Genomic DNA, 27,558 nt, shown 5'->3' with positions numbered 1-27,558 from the left:
CTGTTTCATACTGCAGGCCTGGGAAGTAAACACTTGCCTAAAAATGATGAACATAGAGCACAAGGCTTTCTGCAAGCTCCGCCGCTCCATGCACCCCACCTCGCCAGCTGACATGTGAGTTCCATGTACTGCCCCGCATATGACTTGATCCATTTATCTACACATCTGGAACTACGCAGAAACAGACTAAGAAAGTGTTCTAAGTGAGTACATTGCACATCGTTTAGCTTTGTTTTCTCCTTATTGTTGAATTCAGCGATCCTAAGGTCCACAGCACCGTGAAAAGAGCTGTGAGGAGCATTCTGGGCGAGCAGTCCAATGAGCCCCGTAGCAACCTGCTCAGCCCATCTCAGGTGGTGGTGGAGGTGGTGCCCAGGCTCCTCCTGGCCCTGTGGCTTCAGCCAGAGGAAGGCCATTCAGAGCACCCAAGAGAGAGAGACTTAGAGAGCACTCTGACAGGTGCCGTTTGTCATGACATCTTAGTAGAACCTTTCAACTGGCCAGTATTTAGAAGCTACGGTTTGCATTTGTTCACATTCTGTTCCTCTTTTTTCCCTTTCCAGAGGATGTTGCTGTGGTCATCCCGGATGTCACCCCACACGTCACCAAGGACGTGGCACTGGAAGTTCCATGCAGAGCTAGGAAAGGGGCAGTCCGGCTATTATTTTGCAGGCTTTGGAGGGCAGTGTGCTGCTGCCCCTGCCACAAGGAAGAGGAGAAACAATATTAATTATTCATCAGACCTTCAGAAATGGGATTGAACCATAGACCATTCAATTATTCGCATTATAATTGGACTCAATTCTGCTTTTCTTCTGTTTACTACTTAATTTCAGAACATTTCTATAAACTTTCACTTTGCAAGTGTGGAGTAGGTTATGTAAATAAGTGAGAAACATCACAATTTTAATGCTTTTAATTAAAAAAAAGGGGCCCTCAACCAACGTTCAGTTGAGGTGCAACCAAATATTTGAATCATCATAGAAAAGGAAAAGGAGCAACTCTTGCTCACTATAAAAAATGCATTGTTTTATTCAGGCAAGGTTAAAAGATTAACGTTTTGGCCTAGTCTGTGATGATATGCAAGTTGTGTTTGTAGCAGGAAAAGGGTGACCCCTTTAACGAAATGGGACTTGTCAATTCTTGAATAAAAATCTTTAATGAACATGAATTTATATACAATTGACTTGAGGATCAGAGCAGGCAGGCTGACTGGCTAGCCCTGAAGGCCCTCTGCCTCTACCTGTGTGGTTCATCTCAACCAAGAGGTTGTGTGGGTTGTCTTTCTCTCTGTGGGTGTGAATCACTATGACCTCTCCCTCTGCCTGCCATTTGGCTGATCAGAAGCCTTCTGCTCTTTCTTGCTCACATGAACAGGAGGAATGGCCTCTGGGGTAATATCCTCCTCTATCTAACGCCTCTTCCACCTCCTCTTTCTGACTGTGTTCGACTGACGTCACTTGTTCTCTCTCCCTGGGTGTTGGATAGTTCCTCCTCCTCTGTGTCTCTGTGATGGTGGAGGGAGTTATCCTGTTCCGGCTCCCTCTAAGGGTGTGCACCGTAATCTCTTTCGGTGTGTTGAGGGGTTCAGTGGTTTTGAAGGGAGTCTGAAGTTCGATCTCTAGCGATGAGTGTGGGGTCTGTCCCGTGGTGGTGTCCCCATCCCTCCTAAGGAGAAGCCCCTGAGACACCAATTAAAGGCACTTCCGGTTGGCACAGGAAGCTATAGGTAAACAAATATCTTGCTTTGGGTATTGACTGATCTACCCAGGGTTGAATGCAGTCATTTTCACATTTGCAGGTTATGTACATCAAAATACATTTTGGGTGAATTTAACCACTTCCGGTTGCTCCAGGAAGCTTAGAATCGACACAGGTAGACCTCATAGTGGCCTGATGGATTGGCATTGAAGACAGGTTCATAAGGCATTATTAACCCACATAGGCTCCAGGTTGAATTTAGGGGAGCTGTCAATGTATTCCTATGGGGAGAGATGTCATTGTAATCTGTGAGATCAAAAAACCCTGTTTTATTTTTAAGGGTTGATGCCACACGGTCAAGGTAAGGCTTGCATGGATCGGAAGGACGTTAGGAACATTCCTGTGGTTGAATTGTCCTTCTAAACCTAACGGTTCTCTCACTGTCACCCAAAAGCAAATGACGTTGTGGGGCTGGCTTCATTTTGGGCTTACTTTTCTCATGGTCGCTGCGCTCAGACCGAGCGAGCTACGGTCAAGCGGGATATTACGGTGATGCCATTTGTTATTTTTTAGTGTTTATTTCAGCCTGTCTGTGTAAGTTTCAAGTTCAAATTGTGCTTCCTGAACAGCAGTAGTACAGTCTACAGCAGGACTTTATTGTTTATTTCACTTTTGTTTATTATCTACTTAATTTGCTTTGCCAATGTAAACATATGATTCCCATGCCAATAATGCCTAAATATTTGTTCCTACCTTCACAGACAACAACACAAGACAGTGAATGTTTAACACTTACAAATTAAGTGACAAACTAAATATAAACCTTAAAGAAAGCACAACACAAATAATTACTCAACTAGTTATTTAATAAAACAGAACAAACCTTTACATTATAAAGAATCACACCAAAATAGAAAATTGAACAGACAGTTAGACTAAATTACACACATTTTACACTTCTAAAATGTAAACAAGCACACCAAAATTGAAAATCAAACCAAACAAAATCAGAACAGTATAAATGTGAGAGTCTAAAACAATCTACATGACTATTTGGAAGAGGAAGTCTTGTTGTTGGTCGGCTCCCCTTCCTTCGAGCTGCATCAGGGGTCCCCTCCTCTCTTTTGCACCTTCTCCTGCAGCTTTAACCTCCTTGAGGCAATGGCATTTTTTAGTCTGACTTTATTTGAGTTTAGTTGTTGCATCCCTTTTAATGTGACAATGAGGGACTGGTGGGGGGGCGACTTGAGCCTCACTTTGAGGGGTGAGACTAGCATGGGGCTGATGGCGACCTCCATGCGGCGTGTGCAGATGCTCCGCTTCCTCTTTGGGGTAAGTTCCATCTCCACCTGAGGATTGGTCACCTTGGAAGGTGTCTCCTGACAGAGCAAACACAAGAAATTAGATATATCTCAGAATTCACACTTGACTGTTACATAGTTTACAAGTACATTTTGATAATCAAATGTGTCCTGTCAGAATAGCTGATCTTACTGGAAGTTGTCTGGCCATCTGTTCCTCATCTTCATCCTCTTCCTCCTCTTCCGAGTCACCGGCGGACGTGCCAGACTCCTGGTACATCACCTTGGTCTCTTCAGGGGTGGTGCTCCCGTCGGAGAGGGAGGCATCCTCTCTCACCTTCTGCTTTCTTTCTCCTGAGGTGGAGGGCTGGTTCTCTGCGGCGACTGTGTTATCTTCCCCCTTCAGTGCAGCTTCAGTGCCCTGGTTTCATTTGCTTGGGTTGGATTTAAATTCATGGCATAATATTTGTCTGCCGTCTGGATGTTGTGGCACATGAAGTTGGCCACCCTTTCCCTGTCAACCTTTGGGAGCATGTTTTTTACCTGTAAGACACACACACACACACACACACAAATATATGATATTATTGATATTACTTCAGACAACAATAGAATAGGATCTTACATTAATTAGATTCCTATCTAATCTGACCTACATGAGTGACAATGGAGGTCCTCAGGTCAGTGAATGAAGGACATTCGGGCAGACCCATCTCCTTCCACACCTCCCTCAGGTAGGCAGGCAGGTTCTTCATCTGAGTGTTTGTTGAATTGAAAAAGAAGTGCTGGGCCTTCTTTCCCCCTAAGAGACAGTGCTTGAATTTGAGGAAGTCGGAAAACCAGCTGTACTCCTCCTTTGTCAGCGACATCTGGACCATGCCGTACTCCCGATTTGTTTTGTGTTCCCCCACCTAATAGAAATTGAACAGAGAAAAAACACAAAAAAACACATTACGCTCCTGCGACTGCAATTGTTTCCAAAGATAACCAACCAAGCAAACAAACAAATAAACACAGCCAGCTGTATTTCATAGACTTACATTGATCAGGTACACCCCAGACTGGTCACATTTTGCCTCCTCCACCTCTTTCACCAACATGTTTTTATATAGGCCTGGTCTGTGGCCGTATATGGATGTAAAGTAGGCACACAGGTACCCATAAAACCTGTACTGATTCCTCTGTGTCCTTGTTTCTTCCAATGTTTCTGTGAACATGAAAATAAAAAAAGGCAGCTTCATAATCCCACTCCATAATGCATTCTATACATCTCTGACGTCTATAAGTGTGTAAAAACAGTGACATCACAGATTGAGAAAAACTTACTCAGCACTTGAGGGATTTTGGCCTTGGCAAGAGACTGGCACTGCAGCAGGCTCTTTTTGGACACCACCTTGCCTTCCTTGTTGTCCTTCACCTTTATCTGGTGAAGGGAAACTGGTCGTCTCATGGACTTGCTAATGCCCTTCATCAACCGGTTGATCCCCCTCCATTGGTTCACGGTCAGCCGGCAGCCAGATGGAGGGGTCTCCTCAGAATATTTAAGAAATGCACCAATAGTCAAGGTGTAGTGGTTGACTGTGGTGATTGCCTTGTTCTTCTGGAGGAATTGAACCCATCTAAAAACACACACACACACACACACACACACACACACAAATCATACAATCAAATACTGTATTGTTGGTTAATGCTTGTGAGGCTAGAGAGAAAAAATTATTCTGCTTACTTCCTTATTTTGTCATGGTCTGTCAGGAAAATGAGAGAGGACTGGTAGGTCTCATTCTTCGCCATGTAGTTTAAAAATTGCGTCACCCTCTTGACCTTTGAGGCACAATTTTCACTCAGCTTATAATTTGGATTAGGGCCCTCACAGGTCTTCCTGAATCCCTCGATAAACACACCTAATCAAAAAAACATTACATTTTAGACAAGAATTACAATCTCATGAGGCTACATGAATCAGTCAGGTGGTTTATCATATTCTTTTCAAACACAAACTCTTGTCACTATTTGAAGAAACAGTACTTACTCATAGCAGAGCCCGGGAAGATGAGTTTGCAGCTTGACCCGGACACTGTAGGCTCCTCTCTCTGGTCCCCTGAACCTCTAGCTTGGTCCTGCTCCTCTTGATTTGTGTCTGTGTCTGACTCTGCCTGAAAGTTGAGGGCCTTCACCATGCCAATCCCCATCTGCCTTTTCAGCAGCTGGTACTTCTTTCTCAACCTTTGCAGATCAGAGATCAACTTAAGGTTGTCCTCTTTAATGGATTTGTTGGTCTCACTTCTTGTATGCAGTGCCTCATCCCTCTCTTTTACAGCTTTTTTCAGTCTCAGGATTGGTGCATGGCAGTGGCAGGAATCCTCTTTGCAGTCCACTTCCTCCTCTGCTTCTGTAGGTGAACATAACATTTCCTCCTCCTCCTCTTCTCTCCTTACAGTCTCCACAATGTCTAAATCTGTCGCCATAGGGATGTCAGGGGTCGATGCCCTCAACACCGCCAGCCTCTCCATCGTCAGCCGTCTCCTAAGGTCCTCTAAAACCTGTCTCCTCTGTGCTCTGTTGAGCTCTGAGTGGGAGTCTATATGCCGGTCCAGTCTGCTAAGATGTGTGGAGCATCCTGACACTGGACACTGCTCCTGCCTGACATTGACACGGCCTGACTGCCACTTACAGAGGAGTACCCTCTCCTCACTGTTCCTCACATGGTGTACATACCTAAGGTGCTGACTAAAGCCAACCACAACCTTATAGCATATTGGACATGAGCGCACTGGAGCCATCTATACAATTCTATACTATTCTATTCTATTCTATTGAAAAGGGAAATAATAGTAAATAAAACAACTTAACACAATCCCTTAAGCAATAAAGAAAGTACAGTGCTTCTGGCTGCTTAATTGATACTCAAAAATATACATGAAACCACTCCTCACCACTCTAGAATGCTCATCTCCTTGTTAGCTCAAAGTGAAATGCAGCCTATTAGAAAAAATCACTCTTCTCATTTTAAACTCTCCCCAAACTCCTCCCTCTCTCTCTGTCAGCACATGATCAAACTGTGTTTTTCCATTTGAGAATGCTCAGGATGAGGCCCCTACTCTGCTTGTAGTCAAATACATTCTATTATAGAAAATACTCCCCAAACTACTATATTGTCATCTCATAGTCAAATTCTCTCATCTCATAGTCAAATTCTCCATTAAAAACAATCACATTGATGAGACTACTTTTTTTAAATGGTCCCTATGCTCAGACCAAGTGAGCTACATGAGATTACTTTTTTGCACGGTCACTGCGGTCAGACTGGTCTGAGTGAGCTACATGATACTACTTTTTTTGCATGGTCCCTGCGGTCCGGTGACCGAGTGAGCTACATGAGATTACTTTTTACGCAGACAAAGCCTGCTACATGAGACTACTTTTTTGCATGGTCACTGTGGTCAGACCAAGTGAGCTACAGTCAAGTGGGGTGTCTTGTTGAACTCTGCACGGCCTAGGGATTATGGTAATGCAATTGCCTGCTCTCTGTGTCTTTAAGCACCGCACTTTATCACTCCATCCTTGCTGTGTGTGTGTGTGTCTGTGTGTGTGTGTGTGAGAGAGAGCTTTTCTTTGACATCTGTTGGGAGAAATGACTGATTTACAGTTCAGGAGGGTTACCTAGTCACACATATGACATTTTGGAGAGATGTGACTTTTTTAACCCTTCGAAACACTGTGACCCAATTAAAGGTTCCGGTTGGCACAGGAAGCTATAAGTAACCACATGTCTTGATTGACATAGCCACTTACAGAATCCTGAGTTTTAAGTCTTTAAGTTAAGAATTGACTGATCTACACAGGTTTGAATACAGTGATTTTCATAATGACAGGTTATGCGTTGAATGTGACATATTTTAGTGGATTAAGCATAGGTTGGGTTTCAAATATGTAACTGAATAGAAATCTATCATATGCAGATAATTAGGAAATGTTTCAACTTTGGTTTGAGCACAAAAGTGACCTGTGTGTCTCTTTAGGAGGGAAACAATAAACATAGAAAAAAGGAAGAAAAAAATAATCAAAAACCCACCCACCCCGATTGTCAGACTAAAACAACAATCCCAACAATCAAACATGAATACACTTGTAGAGATACGTTGCTGCTCGCTTTCCGTCTTGCTCTTACTAGCTAAAACTTGGCGTAAACTAAAACCTGCGAGCTCTCTAAATTGAAAACAAACGTTGTGAATAGATATTTATGGCTGAATATTTACTGCCCACGGTAAGGGATGCTTGAGTCTCTTTTCGAAAGATTAACATAAATGAGGGGGAAAGCCTAAGCCTAAGCCCACTTATTGCTTCGCCCAGTAGATATGGACTAAACCAAAATATACTCTCCTGTAAATGTATTAGAACTCACCCCGGGAAGATACGGTTAGTTGAAAATGAAATGAGTTGAAAAAACTGCATTTTATCCCCCAGAGAGACCGTCCTGGCTCAGACGTTGCTCAGTTTTTTGAGAAAAGTGTGCACTTCTCCCGGTGTGTTGAAGAGATGGCTTCGGCCTTGGTACTGAACTTTCATCCATGCAGGGTGGATGAGGTAGCCGGTGATGTTCTTCTCCTTCAGTGCTTTGGCGGCAGGTCTGAACTGATTGCGACGTCTGGCGAGATCCACGCTCATATCTGGGAAAAGGCTGACCCTCTTTCCATCAATGGTGATGTCCCCTTTGGCTCTTGCGAGTTGCAGTATCTTCTCTCTGTCTTGGAAACGGAGGAACCTGATCAATACGGCTCGTGGGGGCTCATCTGGCCGGGGTTTCGGCGCTGATGTTCTGTGGGCGCGTTCGATTTCCAGCGGCTTGGTGAAGTTGATTATGCCTAGGACCTCCGGGATCCATTGATTGCAGCCATAACAAGTTAATCCCTTCTCTTAACATGTATGGCCCCAAAACATAATCAAGCAGCTGACCAATTACTTAAGACTTTAGTTAGAAGTTAACTGAGATTAATCAACAACTGGATACATTACTTTATTTCTAAAGTGAAACTTTCCTCCGCATTGGAGTATCTCTACAACTACAAGTTTAACCAGTATTTCAGTTGTTTTACCATCCCATGAAGAAGTGTGGCAGGCCTGTGAGGAAGGATCCTACAGCCATGAGGAAACAGCCCATAGCAATGAGCCTGGGCCGGTGCAGCTTCGCCCCAAAATGGCTGACCACAGCCAGGAACAGCAGGTTACCTGCAAGAAACCACAACACTACAGTAGTCAGGAATCACAAATTATAAACATTTTTTTTTCTACTAAAAATGGCATATCAGTTTGGATACTAGACTGCAACAACAAAGCATCAAATAAAACAATGTTAGGGGTTTGACAGTAGAGTCATGGACAAAAGCCAGTCAATCAATTAATAGGAACAACTATAAAACTGGACAGTATTGAGAGCAGACTCTGATTGAACCACAAGAAAAATCAATCATACTGTAGTCTGTATCTGGTTTTTACTACATGAGTTCTGAAGCAACTCAATGTTATTGTTGATACCCATCTCAAAGCTGCCGTCTATGAGTCCGATGAGAGAGCTGGACAGGGAAAAAGTGTCTGAGTGATGGCACTCTTCATGTAGGTCCTTGACAGAGCTTTGGTGAAGGAGGCGAACGACAGGGCCACGATGAACTGCTGACAAGCACAAGAGAGAGAACATTAGTGTGTGTTTGTCCGTGTGTATGTGCATGCGTGGATGCGTGTGCAGACAGAGTACATGTGTAGCTGAGGTGGCCTGCAATAGTAAAAAGAACGGACACAAGTTTACGTCTGCCAAGTTCTGGCGCTTTCTTTATTCTGAAGAATGTTTTTTTTTTCTCTTGTTCAATTGTCTATTTTCTTGTTAGTACTTTGAAAATATTCACATCAAACAAGTGCACACTTTAAATTACACAACATAAATGCACTTTACCTAAAACAGAATTCAAAAATGTTTGGTTTCACATGAAAACCACAATGTATTTCACATTCATACAATAGAAACACCTATATATGAAACCATAAATAACTGAATGTTTTTCTATATACCGCTACCTCTATAGAAAAGTGACAACAATACATTCAGCTTTAAGATAGTGGCACCTCCAGAAAATCCTCTCTCTCTCACTGTATGTACTAAAAGTCCACCAGACTGAGCGTGCTCGGCCAGTTTACCAGCTAGTGAGCACAATTTTACACAAAACAACCAATAACATCTAAAACCAACTCCGAAATCCCTAACAAATGGATTCTTGATAAAAAATCTCCTAGACTAAATCCAGTACAAGTCAGCTACTCAGTAAACATAGTCTCTGTAACTCGTAAATGTTTTTTTTTACCTCAGCTAGCATCAAGCTAACATATACTCTCACTCAATGTAAATACCTTCTTCTCTCACTCAGTTCGACTCAGAGCCAAAACAAAACCTTTCCTAACGTGATAATATCTGGACAACGTTGTTAAATAGCATGTTATTACATATTGTGTATGTAGTTGAACGTTTGAAGTGCTGTTACATACCTGTAATAGTAAAAGAACAGACACAGTTTACCTCTGTAAAGTTCTGGTCCTTATTCTGCAGAATGGTGAGCGCTTGGCCTGAACTTAATGTTTCTCCTGCTACAACAGTACAACAGCGCCATCTATTGGCCTTATGGACTGCTGACGCTAAAGTATGTTGAAAATACCATTTAGATTCATTAAGACAAATACATAAACAATATGGGGGGATATAATAAATGGGTGTCTGTTTTTAGTTACTTTGTTTTCAACCCATTACACATGCACAATCATACATGTGCATTTAAAGCATCATTAAGAACCTTGAGTGTGGAACTGCAGGGCGTTTAGGCAAAAACCACATGAATTTCACATGTGAACACGGGAAGTGTTCCAAAAACATATTTGAATGTAATCTTATGTGAACTACAAATGTGAAAATCTGATCACGTTGTGTACCAAAATGTAATTTGTGCTCACATAAAATGTAAGTTGGTTACATGTGGTTTTTCTGTCAGGGCAGGAATATAAAATGCATTTTGATGTTACATGATCTTGAAAATGCAATGTTCTCTGAGGTTCTTCCATGATCCTTTCCATGTATTTTCCAGTTTACTTTCCCTCAGTCCTTTTCACTTTCCTTGGCAAAACAAGCTCTGTCCCCGAGACTTACTCAGAGCCACCATGAATTGAAGCAGCTTCTGATGGATTTTAAACCATTCAACAAATTGTTTTATAATGAAGAGTAGACCCAACTAAACACCCTGGATTCTTTACACACACACATTGAAGGGAAAAAAATCTCAAATTTGAACTCATCAGACCAAAGGACAGATTTCCACCAGACTTACAGTGCCTTGCGAAAGTATTCGGCCCCCTTGAACTTTGCAACCTTTTGCCACATTTCAGGCTTCAAACATAAAGATATAAAACTGTATTTTTGTGAAGAATCAACAACAAGTGGGACACAGTCATGAAGTGGAACAACATTTATTGGATATTTCAAACTTTTTTAACAAATCAAAAACTGAAAAATTGGGCGTGCAAAATTATTCAGCCCCTTTACTTTCAGTGCAGCAAACTCTCTCCAGAAGTTCAGTGAGGATCTCTGAATGATCCAATGTTGACCTAAATGACTAATGATGATAAATACAATCCACCTGTGTGTAATCAAGTCTCCGTATAAATGCACCTGCACTGTGATAGTCTCAGAGGTCCGTTAAAAGCGCAGAGAGCATCATGAAGAACAAGGAACACACCAGGCAGGTCCGAGATACTGTTGTGAAGAAGTTTAAAGCCGGATTTGGATACAAAAAGATTTCCCAAGCTTTAAACATCCCAAGGAGCAAGGATAATATTGAAATGGAAGGAGTATCAGACCACTGCAAATCTACCAAGACCTGGCCGTCCCTCTAAACTTTCAGCTCATACAAGGAGAAGACTGATCAGAGATGCAGCCAAGAGTCCCATGATCACTCTGGATGAACTGCAGAGATCTACAGCTGAGGTGGGAGACTCTGTCCATAGGACAACAATCAGTCGTATATTGCACAAATCTGGCCTTTATGGAAGAGTGGCAAGAAGAAAGCCATTTCTTAAAGATATCCATAAAAAGTGTTGTTTAAAGTTTGCCACAAGCCACCTGGGAGACACACCAAACATGTGGAAGAAGGTGCTCTGGTCAGATGAAACCAAAATTGAACTTTTTGGCAACAATGCAAAACATTATGTTTGGCGTAAAAGCAACACAGCTCATCACACTGAACACACCATCCCCACTGTCAAACATGGTGGTGGCAGCATCATGGTTTGGGCCTGCTTTTCTTCAGCAGGGACAGGGAAGATGGTTAAAATTGATGGGAAGATGGATGGAGCCAAATACAGGACCATTCTGGAAGAAAACCTGATGGGACTGGAGATTTGTCTTTCAACAAGACAATGATCCAAAACATAAAGCAAAATCTACAATGGAATGGTTCAAAAATAAACATATCCAGGTGTTAGAATGGCCAAGTCAAAGTCCAGACCTGAATCCAATCAAGAATCTGTGGAAAGAACTGAAAACTGCTGTTCACAAATGCTCTCCATCCAACCTCACTGAGCTGGAGCTGTTTTGCAAGGAGGAATGGGAAAAAATGTCAGTCTCTCGATGTGCAAAACTGATAGAGACATACCCCAAGCGACTTACAGCTGTAATCGCAGCAAAAGGTGGCGCTACAAAGTATTAACTTAAGGGGGCTGAATAATTTTTCTGTTTTTTATTTGTTAAAAAAGTTTGAAATATCCAATAAATGTCCTTCTACTTCATGATTGTGTCCCACTTGTTGTTGATTCTTCACAAAAAAATACAGTTTTATATCTTTATGTTTGAAGCCTGAAATGTGGCAAAAGGTCGCAAAGTTCAAGGGGGCCGAATACTTTTGCAAGGCACTGTAGGTCCATTGCTCGTGTTTCTTGTCCCATGCAAGTCTCTTCTTATTATTGGCGTCCGTCCTTTAGTAGTGGTTTCAATGGAACAATTCAACCATGAAGGCTTGATTCACGCAGTCTCCTATGAACAGTGCATGTTGAGATGTGTGTGTTTCTTGAACTCTGTGAAGCTTTTATTTGGGCTCCAATCTGAGGTGCAGTGAACTCTGCTGAACCTATCCTCTGCAGCAGAGGTAACTTTGGGTCTTCCTTTCCTGTGGCAGTCCTCATGAGAGCCAGTTTCATCAAAACGCTTCATGGTTTTTGGGACTACACTAGAAGAAACTTTCAAAGTTCTTGAATTTTTCCGTTTTGACTGACATTCATGTCTTAAGTAAAGATGGACTTGTTTCTCTTTGCTTATTTGAGCTGTTCTTGGCATAATATGGACTTGGTCTTTTACCAAATAGGGATATCTTCTGTAAACCATCCCTACCTTGTCACAACACAACCTATTGGCTCAAACGCTTTAAGAAGGAAAGAAATTCCACAAATGAACTTTTAAGAAGGTACACCTGTTAATTGAAAAACATTCCTGGTGACTACCTCATGAAAAGGTTTGAGAGAATGCCAAGAGTGTGCAAAGTGGTCAAGGAAAAGGATGGCTACTTCAAAGATTCTCAAATGTAAAATATATTTTGATTTGTTTAACAGTTAATGCTTACTACATGATTCCAATTGTGCTATTTCATAGTTTTGATGTCTTCACTATTTTTCTAAAATGTAAAAAATTGTAAAATAAAGAAAAACCCTTAAATGAGTAGGTGTGTCCAGACTTTTGACTGGTACTGTATATATTGTGATATTGCAAATATGGTACAATCCAAGGGTGCAAAGCTTTTGGAGACTTACCCAGAAAGACTCACAGCTTTAATCGCTGCCAAAGGTGATTCTAACATGTATTGTGAATATTTCTGTATTTCATTTTCAATACATTTGAAAAAAAAATTAAAACATGTTTTTACTTTGTCATTATGGGGTGTTGTCTGTAGCTGGGTGAGATGATAAAAAACTATAATTTAATCCATTTGGAATTCAGGCTGTAAGAAAACAACATGAGGAATACGTTAAGGGGTATTAACACTTTCTGAAGGCACTGTATATCTGCAAGAAAGTGATAAATGAGCGACTCTTTGAAAGGGGGTCATATATACATTGCCTCATTTAAAAATAAAAATAAAGCTATCGTGCTATAATCGGCATAGTTTCTCAGACCAAATCTTTATTCTGGTTTAAACAAAGCAATCTGATCATGCTCCAGTAAAATTCACGCTACAGGGAATTTAAAAAATGACTTCTGCAAAGCACATATACATTGTCCAATCAACATCCACACATTGATTGAATTCTTCGGGTCTTTATTCAAACACAAACGGAATAAAATGCTCTTTCAGTTTTTTGTTGCAGGTTGTGCAATGTTCAAAAGTGTGTGAGAGTTTGGCATCAATGTGTGTGTTTGTGTGTGGGGTCAAGTTTGGACGGTCGTACATTGTACATTTCAGGTCCATGGACAGCAGCAATATCGGCATAGCGATATCTGTCATTCAGCACCACATGACAGTAGACAGCGGCCATCTCGTGTGAAGTTGGCACTGGGGAAATCCCATGTAATGAGAAACAAGGCCTAGGAGGCAAAAAGACTGAAGGAGAAGACACCCACAATAACTCTATGCTAAACTGTTCTGCCACATTCATTTCAAATGGTACATCTTTCGATTTGTAAATAATAGGGAATTCATCTGCAAATAATTGAAACTGATTATTCAAACTACACTGTACAGCTTTAGTGTGTCTCTGCATCATAGGTACAACTGTAAGCAATTCCGTTCTCAAATGTCTGTTTAATGTGAGAAGCAAAATGAAAAACACCTGTTAGACCATTACAATGCCGACTGTCATGCATTTTTACTATTACCAACAAGACAACGAAGTGATACGTGTCATGGAGGCTAAAAACGGAAACTTTCCTAACACCAAAAGTTCCCGCGCTGAGCGATACTGTTTACTACACTATTACGCATACAATCCAAGTCATACGTATATTGTCATTCATACTCTTATTTTTAACCGACTATCTTTTCAAAAGTGTTCCTTGTGTCAATTCAGAGCTCGGAAAAATATTGGAATAATGTGCTTAAGGGGACAAACACTCAAGGCGCACAACAGGAGAACAGAACAACCACAATTTCAATTGACAATCATTGCTTTAAATGGATGTGGTCGATGGATTTGTATAGGCATATATAAACAATGTATTTAACTTGTAAACCAAGGATGGATTAGTAGGTCTAAGCAACATGCACCTGGATAATCGGGTCATGAATCTGGACGGGCTCCTACGTCCTCATATACACATTATGACATAATACAGAGTTCAATGTTTAACGAAATAAAGACATAGAAGCATAATCAATTAAACAGGTTCTACACATTCCATTTCTCCATGGCAATAGAATGTAAACATTCTATTTTGCGCCAAACATCGCCTACAACTCAATTCTAAGTGCAGCATATTGGAGGACTCTGTGTTTTATTTGAAGGGTGTGGAAGGAAACACTGGAGGAGGGAAACGACCTCGCTCTGCTGGTAAGAGAATGAGAGTTAGAGACATGCTACAAGTTAGTGAGCTCTTTACCAGCCTTTCAACAACGAGTTAGCACAGCAGGATAGATCTGTTGTGAAATTACACTAATGGGACTTCCTGTTTCATACTGCAGGCCTGGGAAGTAAACACTTGCCTAAAAATGATGAACATAGAGCACAAGGCTTTCTGCAAGCTCCGCCGCTCCATGCACCCCACCTCGCCAGCTGACATGTGAGTTCCATGTACTGCCCCGCATATGACTTGATCCATTTATCTACACATCTGGAACTACGCAGAAACAGACTAAGAAAGTGTTCTAAGTGAGTACATTGCACATCGTTTAGCTTTGTTTTCTCCTTATTGTTGATTTCAGCGATCCTAAGGTCCACAGCACCGTGGAAAGAGCTGTGAGGAGCATTCTGGGCGAGCAGTCCAATGAGCCCCGTAGCAACCTGCTCAGCCCATCTCAGGTGGTGGTGGAGGTGGTGCCCAGGCTCCTCCTGGCCCTGTGGCTTCAGCCAGAGGAAGGCCATTCAGAGCACCCAAGAGAGAGAGACTTAGAGAGCACTCTGACAGGTGCCGTTTGTCATGACATCTTAGTAGAACCTTTCAACTGGCCAGTGTTTAGAAGCTACGGTTTGCATTTGTTCACATTCTGTTCCTCTTTTTTCCCTTTCCAGAGGATGTTGCTGTGGTCATCCCGGATGTCACCCCACACGTCACCAAGGACGTGGCACTGGAAGTTCCATGCAGAGCTAGGAAAGGGGCAGTCCGGCTATTATTTTGCAATCTTTGGAGGGCAGTGTGCTGCTGCCCCTGCCACAAGGAAGAGGAGAAACAATATTAATTATTCATCAGACCTTCAGAAATGGGATTGAACCATAGACCATTCAATTATTCGCATTATAATTGGACTCAATTCTGCTTTTCTTCTGTTTACTACTTAATTTCAGAACATTTCTATAAACTTTCACTTTGCAAGTGTGGAGTAGGTTATGTAAATAAGTGAGAAACATCACAATTTTAATGCTTTTAATTAAAAAAAAGGGGCCCTCAACCAACGTTCAGTTGAGGTGCAACCAAATATTTGAATCATCATAGAAAAGGAAAAGGAGCAACTCTTGCTCACTATAAAAAATGCATTGTTTTATTCAGGCAAGGTTAAAAGATTAACGTTTTGGCCTAGTCTGTGATGATATGCAAGTTGTGTTTGTAGCAGGAAAAGGGTGACCCCTTTAACGAAATGGGACTTGTCAATTCTTGAATAAAAATCTTTAATGAACATGAATTTATATACAATTGACTTGAGGATCAGAGCAGGCAGGCTGACTGGCTAGCCCTGAAGGCCCTCTGCCTCTACCTGTGTGGTTCATCTCAACCAAGAGGTTGTGTGGGTTGTCTTTCTCTCTGTGGGTGTGAATCACTATGACCTCTCCCTCTGCCTGCCATTTGGCTGATCAGAAGCCTTCTGCTCTTTCTTGCTCACATGAACAGGAGGAATGGCCTCTGGGGTAATATCCTCCTCTATCTAACGCCTCTTCCACCTCCTCTTTCTGACTGTGTTCGACTGACGTCACTTGTTCTCTCTCCCTGGGTGTTGGATAGTTCCTCCTCCTCTGTGTCTCTGTGATGGTGGAGGGAGTTATCCTGTTCCGGCTCCCTCTAAGGGTGTGCACCGTAATCTCTTTCGGTGTGTTGAGGGGTTCAGTGGTTTTGAAGGGAGTCTGAAGTTCGATCTCTAGCGATGAGTGTGGGGTCTGTCCCGTGGTGGTGTCCCCATCCCTCCTAAGGAGAAGCCCCTGAGACACCAATTAAAGGCACTTCCGGTTGGCACAGGAAGCTATAGGTAAACAAATATCTTGCTTTGGGTATTCTCTTACAGAATCCTGAGAATCCTAAAGTCTTTATGTTAAGAATTGACTGATCTACCCAGGGTTGAATGCAGTCATTTTCACATTTGCAGGTTATGTACATCAAAATACATTTTGGGTGAATTTAACCACTTCCGGTTGCTCCAGGAAGCTTAGAATCGACACAGGTAGACCTCATAGTGGCCTGATGGATTGGCATTGAAGACAGGTTCATAAGGCATTATTAACCCACATAGGCTCCAGGTTGAATTTAGGGGAGCTGTCAATGTATTCCTATGGGGAGAGATGTCATTGTAATCTGTGAGATCAAAAAACCCTGTTTTATTTTTAAGGGTTAATGCCACACGGTCAAGGTAAGGCTTGCATGGATCGGAAGGACGTTAGGAACATTCCTGTGGTTGAATTGTCCTTCTAAACCTAACGGTTCTCTCACTGTCACCCAAAAGCAAATGACGTTGTGGGGCAGGCTTCATTTTGGGCTTACTTTTCTCATGGTCGCTGCGCTCAGACCGAGCGAGCTACGGTCAAGCGGGATATTACGGTGATGCCATTTGTTATTTTTTAGTGTTTATTTCAGCCTGTCTGTGTAAGTTTCTAGTTCAAATTGTGCTTCCTGAACAGCAGTAGTACAGTCTACAGCAGGACTTTATTGTTTATTTCACTTTTGTTTATTATCTACTTAATTTGCTTTGCCAATGTAAACATATGATTCCCATGCCAATAATGCCTAAATATTTGTTCCTACCTTCACAGACAACAACACAAGACAGTGAATGTTTAACACTTACAAATTAAGTGACAAACTAAATATAAACCTTAAAGAAAGCACAACACAAAGAATTACTCAACTAGTTATTTAATAAAACAGAACAAACCTTTACATTATAAAGAATCACACCAAAATAGAAAATTGAACAGACAGTTAGACTAAATTACACACATTTTAAACTTCTAAAATGTAAACAAGCACACCAAAATTGAAAATCAAACCAAACAAAATCAGAACAGTATAAATGTGAGAGTCTAAAACAATCTACATGACTATTTGGAAGAGGAAGTCTTGTTGTTGGTCGGCTCCCCTTCCTTCGAGCTGCATCAGGGGTCCCCTCCTCTCTTTTGCACCTTCTCCTGCAGCTTTAACCTCCTTGAGGCAATGGCATTTTTTAGTCTGACTTTATTTGAGTTTAGTTGTTGCATCCCTTTTAATGTGACAATGAGGGACTGGTGGGGGGGCGACTTGAGCCTCACTTTGAGGGGTGAGACTAGCATGGGGCTGATGGCGACCTCCATGCGGCGTGTGCAGATGCTCCGCTTCCTCTTTGGGGTAAGTTCCATCTCCACCTGAGGATTGGTCACCTTGGAAGGTGTCTCCTGACAGAGCAAACACAAGAAATTAGATATATCTCAGAATTCACACTTGACTGTTACATAGTTTACAAGTACATTTTGATAATCAAATGTGTCCTGTCAGAATAGCTGATCTTACTGGAAGTTGTCTGGCCATCTGTTCCTCATCTTCATCCTCTTCCTCCTCTTCCGAGTCACCGGCGGACGTGCCAGACTCCTGGTACATCACCTTGGTCTCTTCAGGGGTGGTGCTCCCGTCGGAGAGGGAGGCATCCTCTCTCACCTTCTGCTTTCTTTCTCCTGAGGTGGAGGGCTGGTTCTCTGCGGCGACTGTGTTATCTTCCCCCTTCAGTGCAGCCTCAAAGAGTGCCCTGGTTTCATTTGCTTGGGTTGGATTTAAATTCATGGCATAATATTTGTCTGCCGTCTGGATGTTGTGGCACATGAAGTTGGCCACCCTTTCCCTGTCAACCTTTGGGAGCATGTTTTTTACCTGTAAGACACACACACACACACACACACAAATATATGATATTATTGATATTACTTCAGACAACAATAGAATAGGATCTTACATTAATTAGATTCCTATCTAATCTGACCTACATGAGTGACAATGGAGGTCCTCAGGTCAGTGAATGAAGGACATTCGGGCAGACCCATCTCCTTCAACACCTCCCTCAGGTAGGCAGGCAGGTTCTTCATCTGAGTGTTTGTTGAATTGAAAAAGAAGTGCTGGGCCTTCTTTCCCCCTAAGAGACAGTGCTTGAATTTGAGGAAGTCGGAAAACCAGCTGTACTCCTCCTTTGTCAGCGACATCTGGACCATGCCGTACTCCCGATTTGTTTTGTGTTCCCCCACCTAATAGAAATTGAACAGAGAAAAAACACAAAAAAACACATTACGCTCCTGCGACTGCAATTGTTTCCAAAGATAACCAACCAAGCAAACAAACAAATAAACACAGCCAGCTGTATTTTATAGACTTACATTGATCAGGTACACCCCAGACTGGTCACATTTTGCCTCCTCCACCTCTTTCACCAACATGTTTTTATATAGGCCTGGTCTGTGGCCGTATATGGATGTAAAGTAGGCACACAGGTACCCATAAAACCTGTACTGATTCCTCTGTGTCCTTGTTTCTTCCAATGTTTCTGTGAACATGAAAATAAAAAAGGCAGCTTCATAATCCCACTCCATAATGCATTCTATACATCTCTGACGTCTATAAGTGTGTAAAAACAGTGACATCACAGATTGAGAAAAACTTACTCAGCACTTGAGGGATTTTGGCCTTGGCAAGAGACTGGCACTCCAGCAGGCTCTTTTTGGACACCACCTTGCCTTCCTTGTTGTCCTTCACCTTTATCTGGTGAAGGGAAACTGGTCGTCTCATGGACTTGCTAATGCCCTTCATCAACCGGTTGATCCCCCTCCATTGGTTCACGGTCAGCCGGCAGCCAGATGGAGGGGTCTCCTCAGAATATTTAAGAAATGCACCAATAGTCAAGGTGTAGTGGTTGACTGTGGTGATTGCCTTGTTCTTCTGGAGGAATTGAACCCATCTAAAAACACACACACACACACACACACACACACACACACACACACACACACACAAATCATACAATCAAATACTGTATTGTTGGTTAATGCTTGTGAGGCTAGAGAGAAAAAATAATTCTGCTTACTTCCTTATTTTGTCATGGTCTGTCAGGAAAATGAGAGAGGACTGGTAGGTCTCATTCTTCGCCATGTAGTTTAAAAATTGCGTCACCCTCTTGACCTTTGAGGCACAATTTTCACTCAGCTTATAATTTGGATTAGGGCCCTCACAGGTCTTCCTGAATCCCTCGATAAACACACCTAATCAAAAAAACATAACATTTTAGACTAGAATTACAATCTCATGAGGCTACATGAATCAGTCAGGTGGTTTATCATATTCTTTTCAAACACAAACTCTTGTCACTATTTGAAGAAACAGTACTTACTCATAGCAGAGCCCGGGAAGATGAGTTTGCAGCTTGACCCGGACACTGTAGGCTCCTCTCTCTGGTCCCCTGAACCTCTAGCTTGGTCCTGCTCCTCTTGATTTGTGTCTGTGTCTGACTCTGCCTGAAAGTTGAGGGCCTTCACCATGCCAATCCCCATCTGCCTTTTCAGCAGCTGGTACTTCTTTCTCAACCTTTGCAGATCAGAGATCAACTTAAGGTTGTCCTCTTTAATGGATTTGTTGGTCTCACTTCTTGTATGCAGTGCCTCATCCCTCTCTTTTACAGCTTTTTTCAGTCTCAGGATTGGTGCATGGCAGTGGCAGGAATCCTCTTTGCAGTCCACTTCCTCCTCTGCTTCTGTAGGTGAACATAACATTTCCTCCTCCTCCTCTTCTCTCCTTACAGTCTCCACAATGTCTAAATCTGTCGCCATAGGGATGTCAGGGGTCGATGCCCTCAACACCGCCAGCCTCTCCATCGTCAGCCGTCTCCTAAGGTCCTCTAAAACCTGTCTCCTCTGTGCTCTGTTGAGCTCTGAGTGGGAGTCTATATGCCGGTCCAGTCTGCTAAGATGTGTGGAGCATCCTGACACTGGACACTGCTCCTGCCTGACATTGACACGGCCTGACTGCCACTTACAGAGGAGTACCCTCTCCTCACTGTTCCTCACATGGTGTACATACCTAAGGTGCTGACTAAAGCCAACCACAACCTTATAGCATATTGGACATGAGCGCACTGGAGCCATCTATACAATTCTATACTATTCTATTCTATTCTATTGAAAAGGGAAATAATAGTAAATAAAACAACTTAACACAATCCCTTAAGCAATAAAGAAAGTACAGTGCTTCTGGCTGCTTAATTGATACTCAAAAATATACATGAAACCACTCCTCACCACTCTAGAATGCTCATCTCCTTGTTAGCTCAAAGTGAAATGCAGCCTATTAGAAAAAAATCACTCTTCTCATTTTAAACTCTCCCCAAACTCCTCCCTCTCTCTCTGTCAGCACATGATCAAACTGTGTTTTTCCATTTGAGAATGCTCAGGATGAGGCCCCTACTCTGCTTGTAGTCAAATACATTCTATTATAGAAAATACTCCCCAAACTACTATATTGTCATCTCATAGTCAAATTCTCTCATCTCATAGTCAAATTCTCCATTAAAAACGATCACATTGATGAGACTACTTTTTTTAAATGGTCCCTATGCTCAGACCAAGTGAGCTACATGAGATTACTTTTTTGCACGGTCACTGCGGTCAGACCGGTCTGAGTGAGCTACATGATACTACTTTTTTTGCATGGTCCCTGCGGTCACCGGTCAGACCGAGTGAGCTACATGAGATTACTTTTTACGCAGACAAAGCCTGCTACATGAGACTACTTTTTTGCATGGTCACTGTGGTCAGACCAAGTGAGCTACAGTCAAGTGGGGTGTCTTGTTGAACTCCTCACGGCCTAGGGATTATGGTAATGCAATTGCCTGCTCTCTGTGTCTTTAAGCACCGCACTTTATCACTCCATCCTTGCTGTGTGTGTGTGTCTGTGTGTGTGTGTGTGAGAGAGAGCTTTTCTTTGACATCTGTTGGGAGAAATGACTGATTTACAGTTCAGGAGGGTTACCTAGTCACACATATGACATTTTGGAGAGATGTGACTTTTTTAACCCTTCGAAACACTGTGACCCAATTAAAGGCACTTCCGGTTGGCACAGGAAGCTATAAGTAACCACATGTCTTGATTGACATAGCCACTTACAGAATCCTGAGTTTTAAGTCTTTAAGTTAAGAATTGACTGATCTACACAGGTTTGAATACAGTGATTTTCATAATGACAGGTTATGCGTTGAATGTGACATATTTTAGTGGATTAAGCATAGGTTGGGTTTCAAATATGTAACTGAATAGAAATCTATCATATGCAGATAATTAGGAAATGTTTCAACTTTGGTTTGAGCACAAAAGTGACCTGTGTGTCTCTTTAGGAGGGAAACAATAAACATAGAAAAAAGGAAGAAAAAAATAATAAAAATCCCACCCACCCCGATTGTCAGACTAAAACAACAATCCCAACAATCAAACATGAATACACTTGTAGAGATACGTTGCTGCTCGCTTTCCGTCTTGCTCTTACTAGCTAAAACTTGGCGTAAACTAAAACCTGCGAGCTCTCTAAATTGAAAACAAACGTTGTGAATAGATATTTATGGCTGAATATTTACTGCCCACGGTAAGGGATGCTTGAGTCTCTTTTCGAAAGATTAACATAAATGAGGGGGAAAGCCTAAGCCTAAGCCCACTTATTGCTTCGCCCAGTAGATATGGACTAAACCAAAATATACTCTCCTGTAAATGTATTAGAACTCACCCCGGGAAGATACGGTTAGTTGAAAATGAAATGAGTTGAAAAAACTGCATTTTATCCCCCAGAGAGACCGTCCTGGCTCAGACGTTGCTCAGTTTTTTGAGAAAAGTGTGCACTTCTCCCGGTGTGTTGAAGAGATGGCTTCGGCCTTGGTACTGAACTTTCATCCATGCAGGGTGGATGAGGTAGCCGGTGATGTTCTTCTCCTTCAGTGCTTTGGCGGCAGGTCTGAACTGATTGCGACGTCTGGCGAGATCCACGCTCATATCTGGGAAAAGGCTGACCCTCTTTCCATCAATGGTGATGTCCCCTTTGGCTCTTGCGAGTTGCGGTATCTTCTCTCTGTCTTGGAAACGGAGGAACCTGATCAATACGGCTCGTGGGGGCTCATCTGGCCGGGGTTTCGGCGCTGATGTTCTGTGGGCTCGTTCGATTTCCAGCGGCTTGGTGAAGTTGATTATGCCTAGGACCTCCGGGATCCATTGATTGCAGCCATAACAAGTTAATCCCTTCTCTTAACATGTATGGCCCCAAAACATAATCAAGCAGCTGACCAATTACTTAAGACTTTAGTTAGAAGTTAACTGAGATTAATCAACAACTGGATACATTACTTTATTTCTAAAGTGAAACTTTCCTCCGCATTGGAGTATCTCTACAACTACAAGTTTAACCAGTATTTCAGTTGTTTTACCATCCCATGAAGAAGTGTGGCAGGCCTGTGAGGAAGGATCCTACAGCCATGAGGAAACAGCCCATAGCAATGAGCCTGGGCCGGTGCAGCTTCGCCCCAAAATGGCTGACCACAGCCAGGAACAGCAGGTTACCTGCAAGAAACCACAACACTACAGTAGTCAGGAATCACAAATTATAAACATTTTTTTTTCTACTAAAAATGGCATATCAGTTTGGATACTAGACTGCAACAACAAAGCATCAAATAAAACAATGTTAGGGGTTTGACAGTAGAGTCATGGACAAAAGCCAGTCAATCAATTAATAGGAACAACTATAAAACTGGACAGTATTGAGAGCAGACTCTGATTGAACCACAAGAAAAATCAATCATACTGTAGTCTGTATCTGGTTTTTACTACATGAGTTCTGAAGCAACTCAATGTTATTGTTGATACCCATCTCAAAGCTGCCGTCTATGAGTCCGATGAGAGAGCTGGACAGGGAAAAAGTGTCTGAGTGATGGCACTCTTCATGTAGGTCCTTGACAGAGCTTTGGTGAAGGAGGCGAACGACAGGGCCACGATGAACTGCTGACAAGCACAAGAGAGAGAACATTAGTGTGTGTTTGTCCGTGTGTATGTGCATGCGTGGATGCGTGTGCAGACAGAGTACATGTGTAGCTGAGGTGGCCTGCAATAGTAAAAAGAACGGACACAAGTTTACGTCTGCCAAGTTCTGGCGCTTTCTTTATTCTGAAGAATGTTTTTTTTCTCTTGTTCAATTGTCTATTTTCTTGTTAGTACTTTGAAAATATTCACATCAAACAAGTGCACACTTTAAATTACACAACATAAATGCACTTTACCTAAAACAGAATTCAAAAATGTTTGGTTTCACATGAAAACCACAATGTATTTCACATTCATACAATAGAAACACCTATATATGAAACCATAAATAACTGAATGTTTTTCTATATACCGCTACCTCTATAGAAAAGTGACAACAATACATTCAGCTTTAAGATAGTGGCACCTCCAGAAAATCCTCTCTCTCTCACTGTATGTACTAAAAGTCCACCAGACTGAGCGTGCTCGGCCAGTTTACCAGCTAGTGAGCACAATTTTACACAAAACAACCAATAACATCTAAAACCAACTCCGAAATCCCTAATAAATGGATTCTTGATAAAAAATCTCCTAGACTAAATCCAGTACAAGTCAGCTACTCAGTAAACATAGTCTCTGTAACTCGTAAATGTTTTTTTTTACCTCAGCTAGCATCAAGCTAACATATACTCTCACTCAATGTAAATACCTTCTTCTCTCACTCAGTTCGACACAGAGCCAAAACAAAACCTTTCCTAACGTGATAATATCTGGACAACGTTGTTAAATAGCATGTTATTACATATTGTGTATGTAGTTGAACGTTGTGGTTGTGTACCAAAATGTAATTTGTGCTCACATAAAATGTAAGTTGGTTACATGTGGTTTTTCTGTCAGGGCAGGAATATAAAATGCATTTTGATGTTACATGATCTTGAAAATGCAATGTTCTCTGAGGTTCATCCATGATCCTTTCCATGTATTTTCCAGTTTACTTTCCCTCAGTCCTTTTCACTTTCCTTGGCAAAACAAGCTCTGTCCCCGAGACTTACTCAGAGCCACCATGAATTGGAGCAGCTTCTGATGGATTTTAAACCATTCAACAAATTGTTTTATAATGAAGAGTAGACCCAACTAAACACCCTGGATTCTTTACACACACACATTGAAGGGAAAAAAATCTCAAATTTGAACTCATCAGACCAAAGGACAGATTTCCACCAGACTTAGGTCCATTGCTCGTGTTTCTTGTCCCATGCAAGTCTCTTCTTATTATTGGCGTCCGTCCTTTAGTAGTGGTTTCAATGGAACAATTCAACCATGAAGGCCTGATTCACGCAGTCTCCTATGAACAGTGCATGTTGAGATGTGTGTGTTTCTTGAACTCTGTGAAGCTTTTATTTGGGCTCCAATCTGAGGTGCAGTGAACTCTGCTGAACCTATCCTCTGCAGCAGTGGTAACTTTGGGTCTTCCTTTCCTGTGGCAGTCCTCATGAGAGCCAGTTTCATCAAAACGCTTCATGGTTTTTGGGACTACACTAGAAGAAACTTTCAAAGTTCTTGAATTCTTCCGTTTTGACTGACATTCATGTCTTAAGTAAAGATGGACTTGTTTCTCTTTGCTTATTTGAGCTGTTCTTGGCATAATATGGACTTGGTCTTTTACCAAATAGGGATATCTTCTGTAAACCATCCCTACCTTGTCACAACACAACCTATTGGCTCAAACGCTTTAAGAAGGAAAGAAATTCCACAAATGAACTTTTAAGAAGGTACACCTGTTAATTGAAAAACATTCCTGGTGACTACCTCATGAAAAGGTTTGAGAGAATGCCAAGAGTGTGCAAAGTGGTCAAGGAAAAGGATGGCTACTTCAAAGATTCTCAAATGTAAAATATATTTTGATTTGTTTAACAGTTAATGCTTACTACATGATTCCAATTGTGCTATTTCATAGTTTTGATGTCTTCACTATTTTTCTAAAATGTAAAAAATTGTAAAATAAAGAAAAACCCTTAAATGAGTAGGTGTGTCCAGACTTTTGACTGGTACTGTATATATTGTGATATTGCAAATATGGTACAATCCAAGGGTGCAAAGCTTTTGGAGACTTACCCAGAAAGACTCACAGCTTTAATCGCTGCCAAAGGTGATTCTAACATGTATTGTGAATATTTCTGTATTTCATTTTCAATACATTTGAAAAAAAAATTAAAACATGTTTTTACTTTGTCATTATGGGGTGTTGTCTGTAGCTGGGTGAGATGATAAAAAACTATAATTTAATCCATTTGGAATTCAGGCTGTAAGAAAACAACATGAGGAATACGTTAAGGGGTATTAACACTTTCTGAAGGCACTGTATATCTGCAAGAAAGTGATAAATGAGCGACTCTTTGAAAGGGGGTCATATATACATTGCCTCATTTAAAAATAAAAATAAAGCTATCGTGCTATAATCGGCATAGTTTCTCAGACCAAATCTTTATTCTGGTTTAAACAAAGCAATCTGATCATGCTCCAGTAAAATTCACGCTACAGGGAATTTAAAAAATGACTTCTGCAAAGCACATATACATTGTCCAATCAACATCCACACATTGATTGAATTCTTCGGGTCTTTATTCAAACACAAACGGAATAAAATGCTCTTTCAGTTTTTTGTTGCAGGTTGTGCAATGTTCAAAAGTGTGTGAGAGATTGGCATCAATGTGTGTGTTTGTGTGTGGGGTCAAGTTTGGACGGTCGTACATTGTACATTTCAGGTCCATGGACAGCAGCAATATCGGCATAGCGATATCTGTCATTCAGCACCACATGACAGTAGACAGCGGCCATCTCGTGTGAAGTTGGCACTGGGGAAATCCCATGTAATGAGAAACAAGGCCTAGGAGGCAAGAAGACTGAAGGAGAAGACACCCACAAGAACTCTATGCTAAACTGTTCTGCCACATTCATTTCAAATGGTACATCTTTCGATTTGTAAATAATAGGGAATTCATCTGCAAATAATTGAAACTGATTATTCAAACTACACTGTACAGCTTTAGTGTGTCTCTGCATCATAGGTACAACTGTAAGCAATTCCGTTCTCAAATGTCTGTTTAATGTGAGAAGCAAAATGAAAAACACCTGTTAGACCATTACAATGCCGACTGTCATGCATTTTTACTATTACCAACAAGACAACGAAGTGATACGTGTCATGGAGGCTAAAAACGGAAACTTTCCTAACACCAAAAGTTCCCGCGCTGAGCGATACTGTTTACTACACTATTACGCATACAATCCAAGTCATACGTTTATTGTCATTCATACTCTTATTTTTAACCGACTATCTTTTCAAAAGTGTTCATTGTGTCAATTCAGAGCTCGAAAAAATATTGGAATAATGTGCTTAAGGGGACAAACACTCAAGGCGCACAACAGGAGAACAGAACAACCACAATTTCAATTGACAATCATTGCTTTAAATGGATGTGGTCGATGGATTTGTATAGGCATATATAAACAATGTATTAAACTTGTAAACCAAGGATGGATTAGTAGGTCTAAGCAACATGCACCTGGATAATCGGGTCATGAATCTGGACGGGCTCCTACGTCCTCATATACACATTATGACATAATACAGAGTTCAATGTTTAACGAAATAAAGACATAGAAGCATAATCAATTAAACAGGTTCTACACATTCCATTTCTCCATGGCAATAGAATGTAAACATTCTATTTTGCGCCAAACATCGCCTACAACTAAATTCTAAGTGCAGCATATTGGAGGACTCCACAGCCATTGATCATTCGCGACTGTAAGTCATTCCTGTTATCTCTAGAGCATCCCGTATATCTATAGTGCTGCATTTCTTCCCCATCTTACCATGGATAGGGTTTGGTGCATTCCGGAGTTCACTTATGGTCCCACAAAGGTAATCTTAGGATAAATTAATTTTAGCATACTGTAAATGCCTGTGCATAATGTGCATAACAAAGCATCATTATTTTCATGATCTTCAAAGGAATTCTGTAGGAGCAGCCTTAATTTTCAGACTCTGCAGGCCTGCTGGGAGGAAACATATTACAATAAACAGGTAAGATTCACCATACAAAAACA

The sequence above is a fragment of the Oncorhynchus mykiss genome, chromosome 20 (genome assembly GCF_057628025.1).
Source record: "Oncorhynchus mykiss isolate SJ-2025 chromosome 20, ASM5762802v1, whole genome shotgun sequence".
NCBI lineage: Eukaryota > Metazoa > Chordata > Actinopteri > Salmoniformes > Salmonidae > Oncorhynchus > Oncorhynchus mykiss.
This window is presented reverse-complemented; position numbering follows the sequence as displayed.